Here is a 25,723-nt window from a genome sequence, read left to right as displayed (position 1 = left end):
CCTCATGGACAAATTAGATATCGATTGGAGAGTGGCCATTCTGGAGGAAAATGTCTTGCACTCGTTTTCAGACACAGACTCAGGGACCGAGCTAGAGAGTTCCTTGATCACGTCCCTCTGTAATCTGGTAAAATGAGACAAATACTTCGGCACTTGTAGAGCAAATGTGGATGAAGCGTAAAACCTCTTGCCAAACTTGTCCAAAGCCCCGGACTCACTGTTAGGGTGATGGAGAGTGGAGTTTTCCTGAGCTAGCTCCTTTTTGGTGGCTGCCGTGATAACCATGGTATCTGCAGGATCCCTTTAGTCCAGTGGGATTTATCCAAGGGAGTACTTAGTATCTTGTCAGCCTGCTTGGGTATGGGCTCTACAGTGTCCAGATCCTTCCATGCCATAGTGGAAACTAACTCCATAAGAGGGTTCGTTCGGGGGGAACGACACCCAGGATGTAGACGGGCCAGTGTTGAAGGCTTCCAAGAGCATTGACTCCTCTGGGTTAGGGCTTTGGGAGGACCATCCACCCTTCTGGTGGAGGACCTCTAGGATGTCCACAAAGGAGACATCGTTGGGTGGATATATGGGGAACCCTTCCCCTTCCTCAAAGTCAGTGCCTTTAGTGACGAATTCCTGTGGAGAATCCAGGTGTCTCCTTTTACACCTCTTCTTCCGAGAAAACTCCTCAGTGGGATACTCTGGGGAGGTGTCGGAAGAAAAATGGGGTTCCACAGTGGGAAGAGGTTGGGGGCTTTGCAGCACCAGCTGTCCCGGTGTTATACAAGAGATCTCAATGACAGATTCCATTGGGGTGGGGATCGGATTCGATGGTGGGAAAACTGGGAATCCACTAGGATGGGCAAGTACTCTCTCCACCACCTCAGTGTCAGATGGATTGTAAGGATCTGAGAGTTGTCCCTCCACAGCCGAAGCTATCAGAGCAGACTTCTCCTGGACTCCTGGCATCCTCTGTTCCAAGGAGGGAGTCGTAGACGAGCTAAAGAACAGCCTCTAGATGCACTGGGCTCCAAAGCTGTCAAACCAAGCATGTCATAGAAATTGTCGGACTCTAAGTGGAGACCACTACCGGATCTGATGTCTTGGTTCTCAGGGATATCAGACCCGACAACTCCAAACCAGGAAGTTGGATTGGAGAAGGAGCCATGTGATGAAAAGAGGAATGTCTGCTCATGGATCCAGAAAGAGATGGAGCCGGCAGTACCCCCATCTGAATCTGTGCCTTGAGAAATTGTCTCATCAATCTAGCCACCTCACGCTCAGACAAGCTACTGGTAGACCTGATGGAGGATGATGTAGAAGGTGGTCATAGGTAGGTTCATAGGTAGGTACTATGCTATTGGCTCTAGGGCCTATATAATCCTAGCCAAAAAGCTACCCTGGCTTTTGCCACCCAAGAAAATTATTTTCCTGTGCCCCTGTTGAGCAGAGCCACATAGGTGATCCCCGGGGTGAATTATAGGTTCACAGGTAGGTACTAAGCTATTGGTCTGGACACTGACTTGGGTGAGGCCTCCTGCGGAGGAATGCTCCAAGCCGAAACACCCGGCTCCGAGAAGACAGTAGGAGCTTGTGATGAGAGAGCAGGAACCACAATTACCAAATCTGACAACCTCTGATCTGAAGGTTTTGGTGCTTTTCTAGATGGCTCCGAGGAGCAATGCTCAAGGGAATGCTTCCTGTGCTCCCTGGCCTCACTGGATTTTCTAATGGGGGTTTGAGCCCCTGAAGTGGAAAGTGTAGAAAGAAGTAGAAGAAGGAAGCAAGCCCTACAGTACCAGCTTGTTGCAGTAGTCCGCTAGCACACATGGACTGAACCCTCCATATATCTCACAAGAGCTGTCTAGGTATGCTAGACCTAGACAGTAAACACACTCCTTGTGGGCATCAGACAAAGGAATCTTGCATTTTTTAAACCTCAAAGGTTTTCAGGCTTCTCAGCTATGATAAACCAAATGGAAGACAAGGGAAAGAGAAGAGACCGAAAGGGAGGGATACAGAGAGAGAGAGAGAGAGAGAGAGAGAGAGAGAGAGACTAACCAGTAAACTTGGAAGAAAACCATGTATACTAACTAGAACTACTAAACTACAAAGGAATCTTTATATATATATATATATATATATATATATATATATATATATATGTGTGTGCATTTAATTGAAAGTTTTGATATGCGTCCGATAACTATGTCAGATCAATCACATTCCACTAATAACTACAAATACAAATGCAGGGTAATCAAATAAAAATGGCACACTTGCACTTTCTACTTTCCTACCTATGTGTTGAAGAGACAGGAATTTAAAGAATGAGTAGTGGAAATTACTTGGGAGTATTAGAGTAGATAGAAATTTCTTTTGAGAATATGACTAGGAGATGGGATAACATTAAAGTAGAGTTTAAAAATAGGGTGGAAATAAAAGAAAGAGATATATGGTAAAGAAATAAAAATTATTTAGAGGGACTGATAAAGCTTAATGTATTGCAAAAATAGGGTGAATCTCAAAGAACAAGAGCAGGAGCAATTGCAGAACGATAAACAGAAAATAAGGGATTGCCTCAACAATATGTATGATTTTAGAAAGACTGCTGTTAATCAACTTTTTGGGATAATAATCGAAGGCATAAAAACTTTTAACACAACTCAGGCAGCAGAAGGTAGAAAGGGTTGTCACCAAGTTCAGAAATGCTATAACAAGGAAGAAAAGAAGAGATCCTGTAGAGGTGCTACAATATTTTGGAAATTTTATGAAAACCTGTATAAAGCAGAGAAATATGGAAACCAAGAAAAGGTACAGATGGAAATCTTTATGGAAGAATTAAATATGCCAAGGTTAGAGGTAGATGAGGCTCAATAACTAACAGTTAGGATAGGAGGAGAAGAGATAAAAATGGCAATGTATAATCAATCTACAAGATTGTCCCTATAAATAGATTGTATTCCTGTAGAATTTTGGTAGCTAGGAGGGAAAAAAACTGACAGAGATCTGGAAGGTTTAGCTGAACAGTATTTAAAGATGAGGGGAAGCCCCAACATCCTGGAAAAAAGCAGTGGTGGCTATAACTAAAGAGGGTAAAGACCCATCAGATCCAGCTTCACATAGGCCCTTTCAATTCTAAACCATGATTATAAAGTGTTTATATCTATAATGGCTAAAAGGTGATGCTAAAATTAATAGATATGGATCAATGTGGTTTTGTGAAGGGGAGGCAAATATATGAAAAAAATTAACAGAACAATGATGATCCAGAGAAAAGCAAAATGTAAGAAAATACCACTGGTGTCAGTGGCTCTTGATGCAGAGAAAGCATTCAACAAAGTAAGCTGTGATTTTATGAGCAGGGCAATGGAAGCATTTGCATTCCTCATAAAATTACGAGGTTGATTAGGAGGATATATAAGGGATCAGAGGTGAAAATTAAAGTGGGTGGGTTCTTCTCTGATAATTTCTGTTTGAACAGATGAACCAGGAAGGGGTGTCCCCTTTCCCCTTTGTTAACTGTATTATATTCAGAACCATTAGCAAAGAAAATAAGGGAGTCAGAAATTCAAGGATTTAATTGATAATGGTAGTCAAGAAAAGCTGGCTTTATTTGCAGATGATGTTATTTTATATGTAGAAAAGGAAATTTCAGTGCCATGGAACATTTTGAGACCATTTCAAGTCTTTTCAGGATACAAAATTTATAAAGCTAAAACAAAGGCAATAGCTGTAAACTATGTACCCACACATGAATTGGTTTAGCAATATCCATATTTATAGGGGCAGGATAAAATAAAGTACTTAGGATTACTGATTTAAAAGGATTCTGTTTTGGCAGCTAAGGATATGTGGGAAGAGACTAAACAAAAGATAATACAAAACTGGGAAATTGGAAGCTCTCTTTTATGGATACAGATAGCAAGATACAAACAGTTAAATGTTTCTAGTCCCTTTAATTTTGTACACAGGTCAAGCATATTTTTATCAACCAGAAGAGAAGTTTTGAAGTTGAGGACAGCAATTAATAAAGAGCTGAAAGATTTTATCTGGGAGGGGAAGATGGAAAGAGTCAAGTGGGTTAAGGTGGTTTGGAATTTCCTGATTTGAAGTGGTATTTCAGAGCTGCACAGTTAAGGCTCCTATACACACATAATGACAAAACAGAAGAGGAGCTCAAGAAACAAGGACTGACTGTGATTTTGGATGCAGATCCTTAAAGAGAATAACAATAACCATACAGAATATTATATTAATAAAGCAGTAGAAAGTATTCTAAGAACTAAGCCAACATGGAAATGGAGAAAGGAGATACTGCCGATAGGGATGACTGCAATTATGGATACAGACAATAGTCAACGGAGGGCTGGAATTTATTGGAGAAAACTTGCAAAAGAAACAAGGTATTGGGAGCAAATAATTAGAGAGGGAAAGATAATAGAACGGGAAGAGGCCAATACTTTATTTGCACTCTAGGCTGGAGATTGTCTTTCCTATCAAGGACTGATATCAGAGTATAGACAAAGAGAAAGAAATAGAGGGATCCTAAGGGGGGGGGGCAGCACTGGTAGAGCTGGTAGAGTTTTTAGTAGAATCTAGAACAGAAGCTCCTGTTAAAAAAAGGATAATTAGTAGAGCATACAAAACATTGCATGATAACGATAAAAATCAATCAAAGGAGATTAGAAAGGATTAGGAAGAGAGATTGGATAAGCAATTCACAACAAAACAATGGGGGATATATGTATGGCTCCCAAATATGCAACAAAGTGTAGAACATTTAGGATCTTTGCTTGGAAGTGTTTGCATAGGTATTTTTAAAACCCAAGTAGACTCCAAAGAATTGTTCCTCAGGTAGGTATCAAATGTTGGAGGTGTGATGCAGAAGAAGGTGGTAACTGGGAACATATTTTCTGGGAGTGTAATGAGTTGGCAGACTTTAAAAATCCCCTGCAGACTGTTGTATCAGAAGCACTGGGTGAGCAAACTGGCATAACTAAGGAAATTATTTTTTATGTATGATGCAGAATCAGAATTGCCTATACATAGTGAGGCCTTGTTAAGTCTAGTTATGGTGGCTGCCAAAAAAAGCAATTACTAGAAAATGGAAATCAAAACCTAAACCAATTATACTAGAAAAAGTGAATATAGTAACATAGATAAAACAAGTGGAAATTGGATCTTTAGAAAAGGGTATTAACAAATTACACAGAAAAATGGGAATTGTGGGAACAATACATGCAGAATAACATTTTGGAGTATAAATGAGGTTTAAAAGAAGGCAGGAACTGAATGAGGTATGTAATGTTTGACAATGACTGGATAGATTATAAGTGATGTATATAATTTGCAACTAAAAATAAGTCAATATGATTGTTTTCACTTATATAAATGTATGAATGATTATGTCATAAGTGATAATTTAATAAAGATATTTACTGTTTAAAAAAAGACAAAATAAAGAAGAAGAAAGGTAAAGGGGGCACCTGTTTATTTTAGTATCTTATAACACACAAAAATAACTGAAATACTTTACTATATATTCACCCTCCCTCTTTTGCTCCTATTTCTTTCTCTTTACTTCCCTTCCCTTCCCTATAATGTTCTTTCAAACATAGTAGGACAAATGCAAGTTAACTAAGTCAAAAAAGTCCAATATTTCCAGTTTTTCTTGTTCAGACATATTTCTCAAATGTGACTGATAAATTGTAAACTCACATTTATTCATTAATTTCTGAGTTACTGATTTTCTTAGTATTGATCTCTATCTCCCATCTCCAGTCTCTGGTTCATTTCCAATGTACTCCCAGTTCTTCTAGTCAACGCCTGTGTTTTTCTCTGTCTCGCAAGCATTTTCCTTTCGAACACTGGAAAAGGTTTCACTAGCAGGCTCTCTATTATCCTTACTATCAGCAAAATAAGAAGCATAGTCTCCTTCTGTTTGATAGCTCACTTTTTGTTGAACAAACTTTTGTATTTCATCCTTAGCCTGTTCCACATCAAAAAATTACTTTGATGCACTGCACCAAGAAAAAATATTCTGAAGATAGCTGGATACAGCAGCTTGAATCTTACACCTGCCCCTCTCGACATTCCCTGATTACTGGAATACATTTGCTCCTCTTCTACCTGGTGTACAGTGAGTAATCATTTTCCCACTCTCTGCTGTCTCCCACTTTTAGTATTTGCCTTTCTGCCACAGTTTTGTCAGAATCAACTTTTTCTGCTGGCTGGATTGCATCCTTACTCATACAGGTCTTGACTGCTTTCTCATGGCCAGGCTGGAACATACACACAATGCAACTTTTCAGTTAACAACACCTACTGTGGAATAACAGCCCATTTGCTTATTTGTGCTTTCACAAAATTAATACAGTCTGTTCCTTCTAGTTTCTCTGGTACAGCAGAAAATCTCAGGTTTTCCATTGTTTGAAACATCTCTTCTTGAGCAGTTTCACACTCCTATAGCCTTTTCTTCATTTCATCCTCTGATTGTTGCAGTTTTATCAGTGCATCTGATAATCTGTTTAAAGTTTATTCCACTTTTTCCAGCCTTTTGTTATTTAAGTTGATATACTCCTTCAGTGTTTTGTTTTGTTTAGTTTAATCATCTCTGAGCACATTTTACTTATTTTCCTTTATATTACCAGAAGTCATGTCTTGACCAAAGCTGAAGCTTAAACTGCTTTTTGCTGAACTGCAGGATTCTTTTAAGCCAGTAGTTTCTCTTCACCTTTTAAAGATTCATAGGTAAGTACTAGGCTTACTGCCCCTGTGGGCCTTTTTAAGCTTAGCCCATTTCCCTTTTTGTGCCCAAAATAAGTTATAGATTGGCCTTCTTCATCCTGTGGTCAATAATAAGAAGTTATGTACTCACCATAACGTTCCATCTGAGTAGGTATCTTCATTTGTCTGCAACCTTTGGGATACGGATCCGATCTCGGATCCGAGCCGGCAACTTCTACCACAGCATAGATCCGAGCTCCTAGCTCCTCCCTTTACCCATAATCCCCTGCCAACCCTGATTGACCTCAGATCAAGTTTGCCCCATATAACAACTGTTACTATGTCCCAGAAGGGACTCATCTAGGACAACTCCTAGTCAGAATCGTATTGGTCAGGGGGAAGGAGGGGGGGATGGCTGCAGACAAATGAAGATACCTACTCAGATGGAACGTTATGGTGAGTACATAACTTCTTAATCTGAAGTAGGCACTTCATTTGTCAGCAACCTTTGGGACAGAGTCCCCAGCTACCTGAATCTTGGGTGGCCTTTATAGAAGGATATTCCGGAGCACTGCAGAGCCAAAGGACGCCCTACCTCGGGAGACAACATCCAGTTTGTAATGGCTGATAAAGGTATGAGATGAAGCCCAAGTGGTTGCGGAACAAATATCATCCAAGGGAACCCTAGATCTAAATGCAGCTGATGTAGCAACGGCTCTAGTAGAATGAGCGCGGACTCCCTGAGGTGCAGGCCTTCCCGAACTGTGATATGCTAAGAGGATACAATTAGCTATCCACCTTGATAGGGTAACTTTAGAAACTGACTTGCCTAAATTAGTTTTTGCGAAGGAGACAAACAACTGGTCGGATTGTCTATGACCAGCAGTTCGATTAATATAAAAACGCAATTGTCTGTGCACGTCCAAAGAATGTAGTTGATACTCTCCTTTGTTCTGATAGTTGGGGAAGAACACGGGAAGATTAATAGATTGATTAATGTTAGCTTCTGAAGATACCTTAGGTAGAATGGACGGATTGATCCTGAGGTAAACTCTATCCTGATGGAAGGCCAAATATGGTGGTTTGACACAGAGAGCCTGAAGTTCAGAGACTCTTTTAGCTGAAGTAATGGCCACCAGAAAGGCCGTCTTCCAAGAGAGGTATTTAAGATCAACCGTGGCCGCCGGCTCGAAAGGGGGCTTTGTCAAGGCCTGTAGAACCAACGATAAATCCCATGGGGGTACTACCTCCCGAACAGGAGGTCTGAGGAGGAAGGTACCCCTGAGAAAAGCTTTACAGAGCTTGGAGGTAGTAAGAGGGCCCGACTCATGCCCTACATGATAGTGTGAAATCCCTGCTAGTTGTACCTTGACTGTAGAGCAGCTAGCCCCCTGATGAAAGAGTGTAGTTAGGAAATTCAAAACTGAAGTTAAAGGCGCCGTAAAAGGATCTAAGTGACGGTGCTCAGCCCAGACAGAGAAACATTTCCACTTACTCCGATAGACCTTTCTGGTGGATGGCTTGTGTGCTGCTACTAGAATAGCTTTGACTGGTGAGGAAATTCCGGGAGTCCTTATCAGGAGTGGAACTGGAGCAACCAAGCCGTCAGCTTGAGGTTGACCAGATTGGGGGTCGGAAGACCCAGAGGGTGAGTAATGAGATCCGGAATGGGATCCAGAATCCAGGGTGGAGGAATCATGTGAGACCATAGGTACGGGAACCACGTCTGACGAGGTCAGAATGGGGCAATGAGGATCATCTTGCTCCCCAACCGACTGGCTTTCTGTAAAAGTTTTAGCATCAGGGGCAGTGGAGGGTAAGCGTAAAAAAAGACCTGGAGGCCAAGCATGTACTAGAGAGTCTCTCGGGGACTCCCCCTGAGGGGGGATCAGAGCGAAGTAACTGTTGCATTTGGTATTTGAGGGAGAGGCAAAATGATCACAACAGGGTTGCCCCCATCGGGCAAACACTCGCTCCGCTACTAGAGGATTGAGAGACCATTCGTATGGGGTCAGAATTGTACGACTGAGCCTGTCTGCTAAGATGTTGGACCGTCCCGGAATGTGAGTTGCAATGAGAAAGCGGTTGGGGATATCGCCCATTCCCACACTCTCATGGCCTCGCGACAAAGAAGATAAGACCTGGTTCCCCCCTGTTTGTTGATGTACCAGACAACTGACATGTTGTCCGTTTGTACCGCAATCGTCCCAATTGGAAAAAGGCTGTGAAGTGCCTGCAACATCAAAAGCACCGCCCTCATCTCTAGGACAATGATATGCAAGGAGGTCTCTATGTCGTTCCACGTGCCTTGGACCATTCTGCCTGAATAGTGCCCCCCCCACCCCAGGCGAGAGGCATCCGTGGTCACTGTAGCGATGGGAGGAGGCATCGAGAATGGGCGTCCCGTGTGGAGGCTCAGAGACTGGAGCCACCACACGAGCGACCTTCTGCAAGCCCTGCTTAGGGGAATGGGATGAAGCAGAGTGTTGCGGGACAGGGACCATTGTACCTGGAGGGTCCACTGTAGGACCCTCATATTTAGACGGGCTAAGGGCAGCAGAGAAATTGCTGCCGCCATGGATCCTAGAGCCCTCAGGACCAAATCCGCCGGTGGGGCTTGGAGTTGGAGGATGGCCTGTACATGCAACCTCAGGTTCTGAAGCCGATCTGGAGTCAGGAAAGCAAGCATTAGTCTGGAATCCAATCTCACCCCTATGAAATCTATTACCTGTGTAGGAACCAGAGAGGATTTGGCCATGTTGACAGTCAACCCTAGGATTGGAGCAAGACTGAGGAAGTAATCCCTGCATGAACAGAGTAGATGCCTTGTTGGGGCGATGAGGAGCCAGTTGTCCAGGTACGGGAAGACCTGAATTCCCTGGAGTCTCAAATGGGCAGCTATTACTGCCAAGATTTTGGTGAACACCCTGGGGGCTGAGGTGAGACCGAAGGGGAGGGCCCTGAACTGAAAGTGACTGGCTCCCAGCCAGAAGCGGAGAAACCCCCTGGAGCGTCTGTCCACTAGAATGTGATAGTACGCATCCTTGAGGTCTATCGAGCACATCCAGTTGTTCTCCCGTAACAGAGGGAGAATAGATTGCAGCGTGACCATCCGGAACTTTTCTTTGGGGACTGCCAGGTTCAAGAGAGAGAGAGGTTGAGGATGGGCCTCAAGTCCCCTGTCTTTTTTGGCACCAGAAAGAACCTGGAGTAAAACTCTGATCCGAGCTGATCTGGGGGGACGGGTTGGATGGCTCTTTTTTGTAAAAGCTGCTGAATTTCTGTAGCAGCCGCCTCCCTCTGACTGGGTGGTACGTCGGGGAGGCTTTTGGTTTTGGGGTTTACAATAAAGGGAATTTGGTAACCTCTGGATATTATTCGAAGCACCCAGCGGTCTGTCGTTATGGACTCCCATGTTGCTAGGTGCCTTGAAAAATGTCCCCCGACTGCCTCCAGAGAGGAGCAGTCGGGCAACCCCTCAGGGGTTCTGTGTGGGTCTCTCAGAGAAGGGTTCTCTGGACCCAAAATTCCTGGGACCCCCTCTTCCTCTAGGGCGGCATCCTCCCTGTCCTCCTCTGCCACGAGAGGACTGGTTGTCCGGAGCAGACTGAGAATGCTGCGATTTCCGGAACCACATCTTCTTCTGACCCTTTTGGTTCTTGGAAAAGGACCTCTGGGGAGCAGAGAAGCGGACTCTGACGGCAGACAGAGTCTTCCCGTCTTTCTCGCTCTGGACTAAAGTGTCGCGGACGGTTTTGCCGAACAGTGCAGAACCATCAAGGGGGCATTTGCGAATGATGCCTTAAAGGGTTCCGAGAAGTCACAATGTCGGAGCCAGGCTTGTCGCCTCATGACCAGGCCAACTCCACCAGCTCTAGCGGTTCCCTCAGTGGCGTGAGACAAGAGCCGCATAGAGGTGTTAGAAATGGAACGTAGAGTAGACATTCGGGAGGAGTACAGTTGTTTGTCCCCTTCCGACATGGACTCTGGGGGGGAAGCAGCGTATTCTTTTATTAGATCCAGCTGCATCCGGATGATGTCTGCCATATAGTTCAGTGCCCTTAACGAGAAGGTTGCTGAACTGAAGGCCCGCTTCCCAAGGCGGTCCATCGCACGAGACTCCTTGCTCGGTGGGTGGACCACGGAGCTCTCCTGAGCCAACTCTCTCTTGGTGGCTGCCGCCACCAACATTGCATCCACGGGGGGACCTCTGCTCCAATGGGTTCTCTCTGCAGGGGCACTCAAGATCCTATCTGGGCACTTGGGGACTGGCTCTACAGTGTCCAGCTCTTTCCCAGCCCTGGTGGAAATAAGGTCCACCAGGGGGTCGGGGGGGGGGACACCCAAGAGGTAGATGGCCCTGCCTCGAACGCCTCTAGGAATACGGACTCATCGGAGGAAGCCTTGGGGGTAGACCAACTCCCCCCCAATCCTAAGCATTTCCATGATGTCTCCAAAGGAGACATCCTCGGGGGGTGATCTTGGGGAGTCTTCCCCTTCATCTAAGTCCATATCTTCTGTAAGGGACTCGGGGGAGTCCACGTGCCTCCTCTTACACTTAGCCTTGTGAGGAACCTCCTCGGGTGGGGGGCTGTCCGAGGAAGCCTCACCCGCAATGTCATGTTCCGAAGGAACACCCAGAGGAGTTGAAGCAGGCTTCCCCAAAGGCCGGGTGATGGGAGCCTGAACCAGCTGAGAGGGAGTGCAGGGGGGAGCCGAAGCCAGGACCGGAGGCCCGGATGCACTCAACAGTGCCCTCTCCACTGCAGCAAAAGCCGAGGGAGAGCCACCCTCGATCGGATCCGAGAGCCGACTCCCACTCGGATCCGAAGCGGGGATCGGACCCAGGGCCGAGACCATCGGATCCGAAGGACCCGTGTGATCCGACCGGGACAGAGCCGAAGGCACACCGAATCCCTCGGATCCGAAGCTTGGTCCACAGCTCCGAGAGGTCAGATCCGACAAGCTCAAGGGACCAGTCAGAGCCGAAGTGCCCAGCACTGTCGGCTCCTACCTGCCCCCGGATCCAACGCGGCTCGGCTCCGAACGCTCCGAACCTGGAAAACGGGTCGAAGAAGGAGCGATTGGAGCAAAAAATGGGGTCGAGCTCCCCCGCAGAGGGGGGGAGGCAAGAGCACTCCCATCTGCAGCTGGGCCTGGATGGACCTCCTCATCATCCGGTCCATGTCTGCATCTGACATACTAAAAGTGGACCTCGAAGAGGCCACCGAGGCAGGCCTGGAGTGCCGCCTCGATGACCTCGACGGGGACCGAGTAAACTCCTCGGGTCCCGGTGAGAAGCAAGGGGACCGGATCCGAGGAGGAGGCGACCCAGAAGCTCTGGAGGGAGAAGCCCGTTTGGCGGGCGGGGCCGAGGAGAAGTCCTTGGCCCGCCGCTTATGGTGCTTCTCTCTCCGCTTGGCTTTCCTGGCCTCCTTATCCTCCGGAGCCAAAGCGGGAGGTTGAGTCCCAACCGGAGAAAGGGAGGCAGGAGTGGCCGCCACTGAAGGCTGGGTGGTGGCCACAGAAGCACCGGAGGCGGAGCCGGATCTGGGGGCAAAAGGCCCGCCAGAATCAGCTTCGACCTCCGATCCTTAAGTGCCCTGGGGTTGAACGCCGCACAGATCGCACATCCAGAGGAGAGGTGTTCAACCCCAAGGCATCTAACGCACCGAGTGTGGCCATCCGCCGGTGAAAGCTTATGGCCACACTCGGTGCACTTTGAAAAAGTGGCTTTAGGGGCCTCCGACATTATAAAATAAAGGAAACACACCCAGTAGGCTCCTATACACACCACACACACACACACTACGACCAGCGAGGGCAGGGAGGAGAAGGACCACAAATTAAATTAAATTAAATTTAAGAGAGGTAAAAAAAAAGGGCTATAGGGAATGCCTAAACAATCACTCTCACTCACACAAAGAGAAAGGAAGAAAAATTGAAAATTTTTTCTCACAAAGTTCGACTATACCAGGAGCTCAGGAACCTAGCTTGTAGCTTGAACCGCGGCAAACTAGATCTGAGGTCAGTCAGGGATGGCAGGGGATTATGGGTAAAGGAAAGAGCTAGGAGCTGGGATCTATGCTGTGGTAGAAGTTGCCGGCTCGGATCCGAGATTGGATCCGTATCCCAAAGGTTGCTGACAAATGAAGTGCCTACTTCAGATTTATCAGTTATGTACTTGGTATCTGTGTTGTCTTCTTCTCATTCTGCTTCACTGATGGGTTATGAATCCGATCCTCGAATTTGACTCGGCCACCTTCCACAGAGTTCAGCTTCCAGGCTCAAACTCCTCCCTTATCCTCAATCCTCTGCTCCTAGCCCAGCCTCTTCAGATCAAGTTTGCTGCCCCTATAAACTAGACAGAGAAGAAAAAGGAACTAAGAGCTCAACCTGGAATGTAGGTTCCAACAAAGGCTCTTCCAGATCCTCTGGAACCAATGTATTTTGGAGAGGGATGGCTGGGTGGGAAGGTGAAGCAGAATGAGAAGAGGACAACACAGATACCAAGTTATGGTAAGTACATAGCTAATAAATCAGATGTTGTCCTTCTCATTCTGCTTCACTGCTGGGACAGAGTCCCCAGCTACATGATTTTTTGCATGGCCTCAAGGAAGGATATGCTGGAGCACCGAGGACACAAAGGATGTTCTGCTCCTGGAAACCATATCTAACTTATAATGGGTCACGAAGGTATGAGACTTGGACCAGGTAGCTGCAGCACAAATGTCATCAATAGGAATCCTAGATGAAAAAGACACTGACACAGCAATGGATCTTGTTGAATGGGCTTTTGGAGAACTAGGCAACTTCAAACCATTTTTCTCATAAACAAAAGAAATGCAGCTGGACATCCACTTTGCTGTTGTCACTTTTGATACTGTTTGACCTTTATGAATAGGTGAAAAAGAGACAAACAACTGCTCTGATTTTCTGAACTGTTTCGTCCTATGAAGGTACAAATGTTACTGTCTCTGAACATCTAAAGAATGTAATAAGTATTCTCTTTTGTTAGAATACTTAGGAAAAAACACTAGCAACTGAATTAATTGGTTTATATTAGCTGTAGTAGTGAACTTTGGCATGAATGAGGGATTAGTACGGAGGGAAACCCTATCCTTGTGAAAAATGATGTAAGGCGGTTTGGATGAAAGAGACTGAAATTCAGATACCCTTTTCGCTGAAATAATGGCAACAAATAAAGCAGACTTCCAGGATAAATATTTTAAGTCGCAATCATTAGCCGGATTGAAGGGGCTTTGGGTCAAAGCATGTAGAATGACAGTCAAATCCCACGGAAGTGTTGGGTCCTTGACTGGATGTCTAAGTAGAAAACTATCTTTCATAAAGACTTTACATAACCTGGCTGAGGCTAGAGATCCCGAAGGTAATGGTGAATGAAAATTGGATTAGGCTGCCAGCTGGAGCTTAATGGTCGCAAAACTAGAATCATGCATAAATAAAGACTCCAGAAAGAACAGAATCAAAGTAACAGGAGTTGAAAAAGGGTCAGCATGACTATTAGCAGCCAAAATAGAAAATCTTTTCTATTTACTCTTATATACCGTCTTAGTAGAAGCTTTTTGAGAAGCTAGAATGATAGCTTTGACTGGAGAAGAGAACCTGAATCCTCTAGCGGTCATAGGAACTGGAGTAACCATGCGGTTAATTTGAGTGAGGGGAAACTGGGGTGCAGTCCTAGTGTTGGGTGAGAGATGAGGTCCAATTTGGGTTCCAGTATCCATGGAGGATGTTTGAGGTGAAACCAGAGGAAGGGAAACCACACCTGATGAGGACAAAAGGGGGCAATGAGGATTTATTTATTTATTTATTTTTATTTTATTTTACATTTGTTGACCGGGCTAGTCTAACTGGATATATGTCCATTTTCAGTAGAGGCCCGAGGAGAAAAGCTCCAAGCATGAACAGTGACAAAGTTAACAATATATAAAAGACATTGAAAATCATAATGCAGAGGTAGCATTGGTCAAAAGAAAAATTATAATAATAAAATTTTAAGCGATAAAAGTTATACTAAAAATTATACTAAAAAATTGTACTAAACACAATAGTAGGTATGAGCAATACCAAATAAGAGAGTAAAGCCCTTATATTTTTGTTCTCTTACTATGAAGAAAAGAGTAGTAACTAGATTTGGAGGCATAGGTTAGAGGAGTAGGGATAGGGGTAAGAGCAGGAAGGGGAAAAATATATCAGTCTGGGTTAGCACATGGACAAAGCCAATGAGTTTTAAGATATTCTTTAAGATGTTTTTTAAATGAAGAAGTGGAAGCAAGGGTTGATAATTCAGAAGGAAGCTGATTCCAGTTTTTACCTGCTGTGCCTGTGAAGAGAGAGTCCCCAGCTTTGTTGTTGGATTTAATCGAGGAAACTAGGAGCTTATTAGCAGAGCTTAGTGTAGTCAGTTTTTTGTATGGTATAATCATATTGGTGAGGATAGGTGTGTTGTTGGGGTGGTATAGGGTCTTTTGAGTGATAAGTAATTGTTGATAGAGTATATGGTTCTGCAGTTCTAGCCATTCAAGTTTTTTGAGGTTGAGGCAGTGGTGAGTTTTAAAGGGGGAGCATGTGATGAATCTAGCTATGTTATTATAACAGGTGGAAAGCTTGGAAAGGTTGTTTTTAGATAGGTTAGTATATATAGCAGAGGCATAGAAAAGGGTAGAAATTAGGTGGGTCTGGGCAATAGTTTTCCTGGCAGAAGGGGTAAGGAAGGCTTTAATTCTATAGAGGGTACCAAGTTTTTTGTTAACTGATTTTATGGTGGAGTTGATGTGGTCATCATAGTTGAGACGATTATCGATTGTTACACCTAGTAGGCGGGTTGTAGTATCTGGGGTTATGTTGGTAGCATTGTTAGAGGTTATAGAGAAGAATGCATTAGGTGATTTAAGCGTTGGAGAAAATAGCAGTATTTTTGTTTTTTTGGGGTTTAGGAGGAGGTAGAGTTGCATGAACCAGTTTTCAACATTCTGAAAAACAGTTTGGGTGAGGGACTGGAGAGAGGCTATGTTCTTAGCTGTACAGATTAAGGTGGAGTCATCTGCATATTGAATGCAGGTGGCTTGAGGTATGTTCATGTGCAGATCGTTAATAAATAAGGAAAAAAGACGGGGACCTAAGATAGAGCCTTGGGGTACCCCAATATTTACTGGAAGTAATGTAGACAGATTGTTATCCCAAAGAACTGCTTGCTATTTTCCAGATACGACCTAAACCATTTTAATGCTTGTGGATCAAGAGAATGGGCCTTTAGTTTATCTAGAAGTAGGTTATGGTTAACCATATCAAAGGCTTTTGACAGTTCAATAAAAAGTGCAGAGGAAAACGAGTTATTGTTACGATTTTTATTTATAGAGTCGGTGAAGGATAGTAGGGCAGTTGTTGTGCTATGGAATGGTCTGAAGCCATGTTGGCAGTTAGCTAGTAGGTTATATTGTAGTAGGTGGTTAAGTAATTGTTTGTGAATACATTTTTCCATTATCTTAGCTAATGGGGATAGTAAGGCAATAGGTCGATAGTTAGAAAGCTCAATAGAAGATCCACCTTTATGTAAAGGGATGATGTGGGATACTTTCCATATGGTAGGGATTTTGCCTTCTGAGATAGTTCTGTTAATAAGGAGAGAGATGGGATAGCCTATGGCTTTTGCGGCAATTTGTAGGTATTCAGATGGGAGACGGTCAGCAGAAGGGGTGCAAGGTTTCAGTTTTTGATGCAGCTTACAGATGAAAGATGTAGGTACAGGTTGTATTTGAAAGGTAGGAGATGAAGTCTTGGAGGTGTTTAGTGGGGAAGCAGTAAAAGGTGGTAAAGAGTTGGCTAGTGTTTGAATGGCTTCTGTAAAGTAGTTACTAAAGGCTTTGGGGATCTGGTTGGAGTTATTGTGATTAAAACCTGCTGGGGCCGGACTAGTAGAGTGACCTGGCTGAAGAAGTTTGTTTATCCCTGACCAAAATTTTTGTGGAGTATGTTGGCTAGTTTGTTGGAGATGAAGGTAGAAGTTTTTTTTGTCTCTAAGAATATCGTTCTTGGTGGCATTTCTTAACTGTTTAAAGTGGAGGTGATCTGATGGACATTTGGTGGCTCTCCATTTAGCCCAAATTTTATTTCTGAGGAGCATCTTTTGCCTAGTTTGTTTTGTGAGCCATGGGGTAGATTTGATTCTTATTCTAATAGAGCGATAAGGTGCATGGAAATCTAGGATTTGAAGAAAGGTATTGTTAAAATAGGTTACAGCCTCATCAAGTTCAAGATGGGTCAGTGGTGACCAGTCACAAGCTTGCAGTTCATTTAGGAAGCTATCTGGATTAAAGAGTTATTTTGAGCGGGAGGTTTTAAGATTAAGGTTATTTGGGATGTGGACTTTTTGTCTTGTAATGTAGGTAAGCATATGGTCACTGATATCATCGGGTAGGGTTCCTGGAGTATAAATTTCAGGGTGGCTGTTAATAAGGATCCAGTCAAGAGTAGTTTCCTTACTACTAGGTTTGTGGATTCTAGTAGGAGTGGTTATTAATTGTGAGAATCCAAAGAGATTTACGTGATTAGTAGGTTTAGGGGAACTACAGGTGGACCAGTCAATGTTAAAGTCACCCAGTACAATGGTCTCCTGTGGTAATTGGGTAGAGAGGTAACTAAGTAAGTTTTCAAGAGTATTGGTATTGTTACCAGGGGGGAGATAGATACAAATTAGATAGATAGATTTGGAGTTATTGATTTGGAGTTTGATAGTCAGGATTTCAGATTTGGTATCTAACGATGGTAGCACATTAAAAGGAGAAATTTGGAGAGCAGATTTATAGAGAATGGCTATACCTCCACCTTTTTTGGTTTTACGGTCACATCTGAGGATGTTATAGCCAGGAGGGCTAATTTCCTGGTCTAGAGTAGTTGGTTTTAGCCAAGTTTCTGTAAGACATAGAATATCAAATGAGTGCACCTCAAAGAGTGCATGCAGGTGGGAAATTTTATTGTTGATGCTTCTAATGTTAAGGTGAGATATCAGGAGAGAGTTAGGTGGTTTAGTTAATGTAGAATTCACAGGCAATGTTACATTGTTAAGGTTATAGGTATAGTCAGTATTGGGGCCAGGGTTTGGATGAATGTCACCATCTAGGAGGGGGTGTTGCTGGGGATATAGTAGAAATGTATGGATTTTGTAGAAATTATTAAAATTCTTTTTGCAAGTGAAGTAAGTAACATGGGTTGCTCTGTGATATTTTGGTAGTATATAATTAGAGGTACAGGTTATATTACTATGTATAAGAGAATTGATGAAAGAAGATGTAAAAGTTTGTTGGAAGTTATGGCTTTGTTCAGGTAGAGAAAGATTTTCAAAGAAGGTGAGTGAGTAAGGTATAGTAAGAGAGGCTATCATGGTAGTAAAGAGTAGTATGTTTGTGAAAATAGTTTTGTGTGTTGGATCACTGTGCTCTTTAACCATCTGGCTGTTTGGAGAAATTTCAGGATCAGAGGAAAAGAAGGATAGGCATAAAGGAAACTGGGGGTCCAATCGTGGACCAGAGCGTCCCTCGGGGAACTCCCTGATGGAGGGATCAGAGCAAAGTAACTGCTGCATTTGTTGTTGTGAGGGGACGCAAAGGGATCGCATCAGAGGAGACCCCAACAGCAGAATATCTTGTTCGCTACTGACGGATTGCGGGACCAATCGTGCCGCATTAAAATGGATCTGCTGAGGCTGTCTGCTAACACACTGGATTTCCCCAGTACATGTGTTTGCGAATAGAAACCTGTGTGAAGTGATTGCCCATTCCCAAACCCTCATGGCCTCTTTGCACAGTGGGTATGAACGAGGTTCCTCCTTGCTTGTTGATATACCAGACAACTGACATGTTGTCTGTGTGAATCGCAATAGTCCCCAGATATAGAGTGTCCTGAAAGGCTTGCAAAGATAGGAGGACAGCTGTCATCTCCAGGACATTTATATGCTATCTGGTCTAGGGGAGTCCACTTGTATTGGACCATCTTCCCCTCAAAATGCCCCCCCACACTAGGCAGGAAGCATTTGTGGTCACTGTGGCTACTGGAGGAGGGAGGATGAAGGGTCTGCCTACCAACAGATCAGAGCGAATCCACCATTCTAAATGACTTCTGTAAATATTGGTCAACCTGATAGGAACAGATAGGGACTGATATAAAACTGACCATTGAGCAGTCAGTGTCCATTACAGAATGCGCACATATTATCTTGCTAGAGGCACCAAGATTATAGCAGCTGCCTTAGGTCCCAGGGCCCGTAGAATCAATCTGGCAGGAGGAGATGGATGAGATATTATAGCTTGGACCTGAAGAGTCAAAGTGTTGATGAGATGTTGGGGCAAGGAAGCTACCTGCATAACGGTGTTTAGCTGAGCCCCAATTAATTCCGAAGTTTGTACCGGCAATGGTTGTGACCTTCCTGGATTTATTGTGATTCCTAGGAAATGGGATATCCAATATTGATAGTCCCTGGCCTCAGAAAGTTGATGGTGAGCGGGGGCAGTTAGGAGCCAATTGTCTAGATACGGGAGTACCTGAAACCCTTGCATTCGGAGACGAACTGCGACCACTGCCATGCATTTGGTAAACACCCAAAGGGCCATGGTGAGAACAAAGAGCAGGAATTTGACTTGGAAGTGATTGGCTCCCATGCGGAACATCAAGTGACTTCTGGAGTGCCTGTCTATTTTTATGTGATAGTACATGTCCTTCAAGTCCACACAGAACATCCAATCATCTTTCCTTAGTATTGGAAGAATAGACTGAACTGTCACCACCTGGAATTGCCCTTTCTTTACATATAAATTGAGTTTGCTTAGGTCTACGATATGCCTCAGGTCCCCTGTTTTCTTTGGCACCAAAAAGAAACGGAAGTAAGTTCTGGATCCCCTCTGTTCGACTGGGACCTCTTGGATGACTCTCTTTTGCAGTAATCGTTTGATATCTAAAACTGCCAACACCCTCTGGATGGAACATCAGGGAGCTTCTTTAGAACTTTTGGAGGGGGAAGAGAAAAGGGAATGTAGTAGCCTCTGGATATTACGCTTTGTACCCAAGCATTTATTGTTATTTGGGTCCAGGTGCTTGGGTGCAAGGAAAAATGGCCCCCGATTGCCTCCAGAGCTGGACAGTCGGGCAGTACTTCAGGACTGCTGAAAGGGCTTGTCAGAAAAGGGTTCCTTAAACCCTGGTTCTGCAGGCCCCCTCTGCCTCTAGGGCAGTGTCTCCCATTAAAGCCTCCTCCTCTGCATCTGGAGGAGTACTCTCTGCTTTTAACAGGAAAGGAACCTTGTGATTTTTAGAACTAAGTCTTCTTAGCCCCCCTTTGATTCCTAGAATAGGATCATTGAGGAGTGGAAAACTTGATCACCATGGCAGACAAGGTCTTACCTTCTTGCTCGCTGCGGGTCAGTGTGTCCTTAACTGATGCTCCAAACAAGGAAGAACCATCAAAAGGGTGACTGACAAAAGACGGCTTTCAGGGCTCTGTGAAATCCTAAGCGTCATCCATACATGTATGTGTATCACAATCCCAATGCTGGCTGCCTTAAGGATCCTTCTGCTGAATGGGGAAACAAGCCTCATGGAAGAATTTGTCGGGGAAGTAAGAGTCATCAGCTTTGGAAAAACCTTATCCAGCTCTTCCTTAGGGAAGTACTCCTCCAAGGAATCAGAGAGTTCCTTAACTAGGTCTTTCTGTAGGTGAATAAATGTGCCAAGTAATTAAGTGCTCTACGTGAAAAAGTTGCCAAGGTAAAGGTACTCTTCCCGAACCTGTCCAGCTCCCTGTTCAGCGGGTGAACAGTCAAGCTCTGTTATGCAAGCTCTTTCTTTGCAGATGCTGCTACCACCATAGCGTCAATGGGAATGCCCTTGCTCCAAAAAGTTAGATCCTCGGGTGAGGGGGAGAAAAGATTTTATCTGGACACTTTGGTACAGGCTCTATGATGTCCGGCTCCTTCCAGGCCCAACAGGCAAAAAGATCTATAATAACATCTGCTGGGGGACTATCCAAGATGTAGATGGGCCAGCCCCAAAGGCCTCCAGGGATATAGACTCGTCCAAAGGATTTTTGGACAGCCAGTCACCTCTTTGCTTTAAAACTTCTAAGATGTTTTCAAAGGAGACATCATCGAATGGTGATTTGGGAAATCCTTCTCCCTCATCGTAGTCTGTATCTTCAGTGAGGGACTCCATAGGGGAGTCCAAGTGCCTCCTCTTGCACGCCCTCTTCTGTGGGATCTCCTCTGTGGGATATTCAGGTAAGGAGTCAGAAGAGGAAGTGGCCAACTCAGGTGGAAGGGTCTAGAGGTCCTTAGGGGGGGTTTACCCTAGACAGAAATAAGAAGTTATGTACCTACCATAACGTTCCATGTTAGTTGTCTTCTTCTCGCCTTCTTTCTTGCTGGATAGGTTCAGAGCCAATCCTCGGCTCCAACTCGGCAATCTACTAAAGCATGAGAGCTATTAATGGCTCGAGGCCCTCCCTATATCCCACAATGCTATGCGTCAGATCCCCAGATCTCGATTGGCAGAGCTAACACCAAGGAAAGATTCAAGGACACCTGTCCAACCACAAAGAAAACTATAGTACAAAGACAGAGGAGGACACAATGTACATCAGAGTTGTCCAGAGAAAGAAGGCCCCAAAAGGGGACTCTTCTCGGTCTGTCCAGGCTAGGGGGATGGAGGGTGGGACGCAAGAAAGAAGGCGAGAAGAAGACAACTAACATGGAACGTTATGGTAGGTACATAACTTCTTAATGTTAAGTTGTCTATCTCGCCTTCATTTTTGCTGGATGGGACAGCGTCCCTAGCACCTTAGTCTTGGGTGGCTCATCGGAACAGACTCTTGAGCACAGTGGAACCAAACTCAGCTCTATTCCTAGAGGCCACATCCAACTTATAATGCGAAATGAATGTATGAGGAGTGGCCCAAGCAGCTGCGGCACAAATAGATTCCATTGGTAGTCTTGCTTGAAAGGCTACCGAGGTAGCCAATGCTCTGGTGGAATGACCTTTAAGTTTAGCAGGGAGTTGTTTATGTCTGAGTTGATAAATCAAGGTAATAATAGAGGACAACCACCTGGATAAGGTTACTTTGGAAACTGGCCATCCTTGTTTGCCCTCAGCATAGGATAGGAAAAGTTGGTCTGATTTTCTTATTTGCTTTGTCCTGTCCAAGTAGAAACGTAATTGCCTGTGAACATCCAATCGGTGGAAATTTTGTTCAGCTTTGTTCGAATAGTTAAGAAAAAATATGGGCAGATCAATAGACTGATTCAGATTTGTTTCAAAGGGTATCTTGGGTAAAAACGAAGGATTAGGCCTAAGTGAAACTCTGTCCTTATGAAACACAAGATAAGGAGGACGAATACACAGGGATTGAAGTTCCGAAACTCTCCTAGCTGATGTGATGGCTAAAAAAAAGAGAGTCTTCCAGGAGAGCAATTTTAAGGAACAGGAAGCCGCTGGTTCAAAGGGGGGGAGAATCAAGGAAGCCAATATCAAGTTCAAGTCCCACGGAGGCGGTGGATCTCTGACCGGGGGCCTAAGTAACAAAGTTCCTTTGAGAAAGGCCTTGCAAAGTTTGTGGGACATGATGCTGGTTTCTGACAGGCTAGCATGGAAATTTGCAATAGCAGCTAATTGGACCCTAATGGTGGCAGAGGAGGAACCAGCTTGAAAGAGCTCTGCTAAAAAATCTAAAACATGATGGACAAGGGCTGTAAAAGGGTCAATATTCCTAGCCTCTGCCCAGAAGGAGAAACGTTTCCACTTACTAGCATAAGTCTTCCTGGTGACAGATTTGTGCGAAGAAAGGATGATTTCACGCACCGGCTGAGAAATTAGCGGAAGCCTGGCTAAAGTTGGAAGTGGAGCAACCAAGCTGTAAGGTTGAGAGACTGAAGGGACTGGTGCAGCCCACCTGACTGATGGACCAAGAGGTCTGGCACTGGGTCCAGATTCCACGGTTGCTCCAGCAGGTGGCGATACAGGAACGGGAACCAAATTTGTTGAGGCCAGTAAGGGGCAATGAGGATCATCCTGGATTCCAAAGCGGTTGCCTTCTGAGTTAGCTTGGGAATTAGGGGAAAAGGTGGAAATGCATACAGAAGACCCCAGGGCCAATCGTGAACTAGAGCGTCTCTGGGGGAGTGGCCGGGAAGGGGGAAGAGAGTGAAGAAGTCGTTGCACTTGCTGTTGAGAGGGGTTGCAAAAAGGTCGCAGCAAGGTTGACCCCATCTGCGGAAGATTTTGTCCGCTACTGAATGATTGAGAGACCACTCGTGAGGCATGAGAATAGCTCTGCTTAGCCTGTCTGCTATGACGTTGGACCTCCCGGGGATGTGTGTTGCTATCAGAAACCGTTGAGAGGAGATCGCCCACTGCCAGAGTCTGAGTGCTTCTCGACATAAGGGATAGGACTTGGTTCCGCCCTGCTTGTTGATGTACCACACTACAGACATATTGTCTGTCTGAATTGCAATAGTCCCGGTGGGTAGAGAGTCCTGAAGAGCTTGCAACGCCAAAAGCACCTCTCTCATCTCCAAGACATTTATGTGCAGATGGTACTCTAGAGGTTGCCAGGTGCCTTGGACAGTCCTGCCCTGAAAATGCCCCCCCCCCACCCAATCAGGGAGGCATCCATGGTCACTGTGGCAACAGGAGGAGGAAGAACACACGGTCTGCCCTGGAGTATCAGAGGGGAGACCATCCACCAAGCTAGGTGGTCTTTGCATGATTGAGTGATTATTATCTTGTGAAACATTGGAAGCTGCTGAAAGGACCATTGAGTAAAAAGCATTCACTGAAGAAGCCGCATGTGAAAGCGAGCCAGGGGAACTAGTATGATTGCTGCTGCCATGAGGCCCAAGGTCTTTAGTACAACTCTGGCCTGAATCCTGTTGCAGTAGTAAGACTTGCACATGTCGGTGGATTTCTGAAACTCTGTCGAGAGGAAGCCTTGCAGACAGATCTTTTGAATTTAAGATTGTGCCTATAAAGATAATAGACTGAGAAGGCGACAATGCAGACTTTTCAAAATTTATTGATATACCTAGCTCGGTGCAAGTTTGGATGGTATAATCCCTGGCTCGCAGTAGTTGACGCCTGGTGGGAGCAGTGAGGAGCCAGTCATTGAGATATGGAAGCACCTGGAATCCTCACCGTCTCAAGTGAGCCGTAACCACTGCCATGCATTTGGTGAACACCCTGGGGGCTGTGGTGAGACCAAAGGGTAGGGCCCTGAATTGATAGTGACTGGCTCCCAGCCGGAAGCAGAGAAACCTTCTGGAGCGCCTGTACATTTTGATATGGTAGTACGCATCCTGAAGATCTATGAAGCACATCCAATTGTCCTGACCCAAAAAGGGTAGAATGGACTGGATCGTGACCATCCAGAACTTTGTTCTTTGAACAGACTTGTTTAGCCTGCTGAAATCCAAAATGGGTCTCCAGTCCCCCTGTCTTTGTTGGCACCAAAAAGAACTTGGAGTAGATTCCGGATCCTTGCTGGTCTGCTGGGACTGGCTGGATGGCCCGTTTGTCTAGCAGTTTTGAAATTTCTAGTACTGCCTGTTCCCTTAGACCGGGTGGAACATCTGGAAGGGACTTGGTTGTTTGTACCGGGGTTTGGACAAAGGGAATTTTGTAACCCTCGGATATGATAGACCATACCCATTTGTCTTGTGTGAGGAGTTGCCAGGCTTCTGGGTACAGTGACAATCTTCCCCCGACTGCCTCCGAAGGCGGACAGTTGGGCAGCCCCTCAGGGGTGCTGAAAGGGTTTCTCAGAGAACGATTCTCTGCTACCCTGATTCTACGGGCCCCCTCTGCCCCTTGGGCGGCGTCTATTATTGTTCCCTCCCCTGCCCCTGGAGGGAAACTCGCCACGTGTGTCAGGCACGACTCCCTGGGGTTTCCGAAACCACATTTTTCCACTCTTCTGACCCTTGGAGTATGGTCTAGAGGGAGTGTAAAAACGGACTCCCATGGCAGAGAGAGTCTTGCCTTCCTGCTCACACCTGGTAAGGGTATCTTTCACATGTGGTCCAAACAAAGCCGAACCATAAAAGGGGGTATTGGTGAAGGATGCCTTAAAGGGGTCAGCAAAGTTGCATAACCGCATCCAGGCATGTCTTCTCAAAGCCACGTCTGTACCTGCGGCCCTACTCGCCCCATCGGCTGCATAAGAAATGAGCCACATGGAGGAGTTGATGATAGAATTAAGGGTCGCCAGCTGGGATTTTATCTTGTCTTGAGCCCCCGCAGCTGATGGATCCTGAAGGGTATCACCCAATTCCTTAAGAGGATCCCTTTGGAGACGGGTGAAATGGCACAGATAATTCATCGACCGCACAGAGAAGGTCGCTGAGGAAAACACCCGCTTCCCGTACCTGTCCATTGTCCTAGATTCTTTATTATGTAGATGGACAGGCATCAAAGGGTCAGCCAACTCCTTCTTTGTGGCTGCTGCAACCACCATGGCATCAACAGGGACACCTTTTGTCAAAAATTGCTTGTTGGGTGGGGCTGTAATAAATTTAGTGGGCCTACGGGCAGTTGGTTCCACTGTGTCCGGGGCTGACCACGCCTTTCGAGCCACCACTTCCATTAGTGGGTCGAAAGGCGGAGACACCCAGGAGGTGGAAGGGCGAGAACCAAACTCGTCCTAGTAGACCAACTCGTCCTCCGAAGGGTTAAGGGCAGTCCAGTTCCCCCTCTGCTTAAGGATTTCTAGGATGTCTGAAAAGGAGACATCCTCAGAGGGGGATCTTGGGGACCCTTCCGAATCCTCCAAGTTGGTATCAGACGTGACTGACTCGGGGGAGTCGACATGTTTCCTCTTACATTTTCTCTTCCGGGGGGGCTCCTCCGAAGGATTGGGGGAGGCCTCGGAAGAGGAAGATACGCCCAATGGGGCAACCTGGAGCGTTTGCTCTCCACGCTTGGGGTCAGGAGGGTGGACAGAGAC

The sequence above is a fragment of the Protopterus annectens genome, chromosome 7.part0, assembly GCF_019279795.1.
Source record: "Protopterus annectens isolate FY-2018-M chromosome 7.part0, PAN1.0, whole genome shotgun sequence".
Taxonomy (NCBI): Eukaryota; Metazoa; Chordata; order Ceratodontiformes; family Protopteridae; genus Protopterus; species Protopterus annectens.
Note: the sequence above shows the minus strand (reverse complement) of the source record.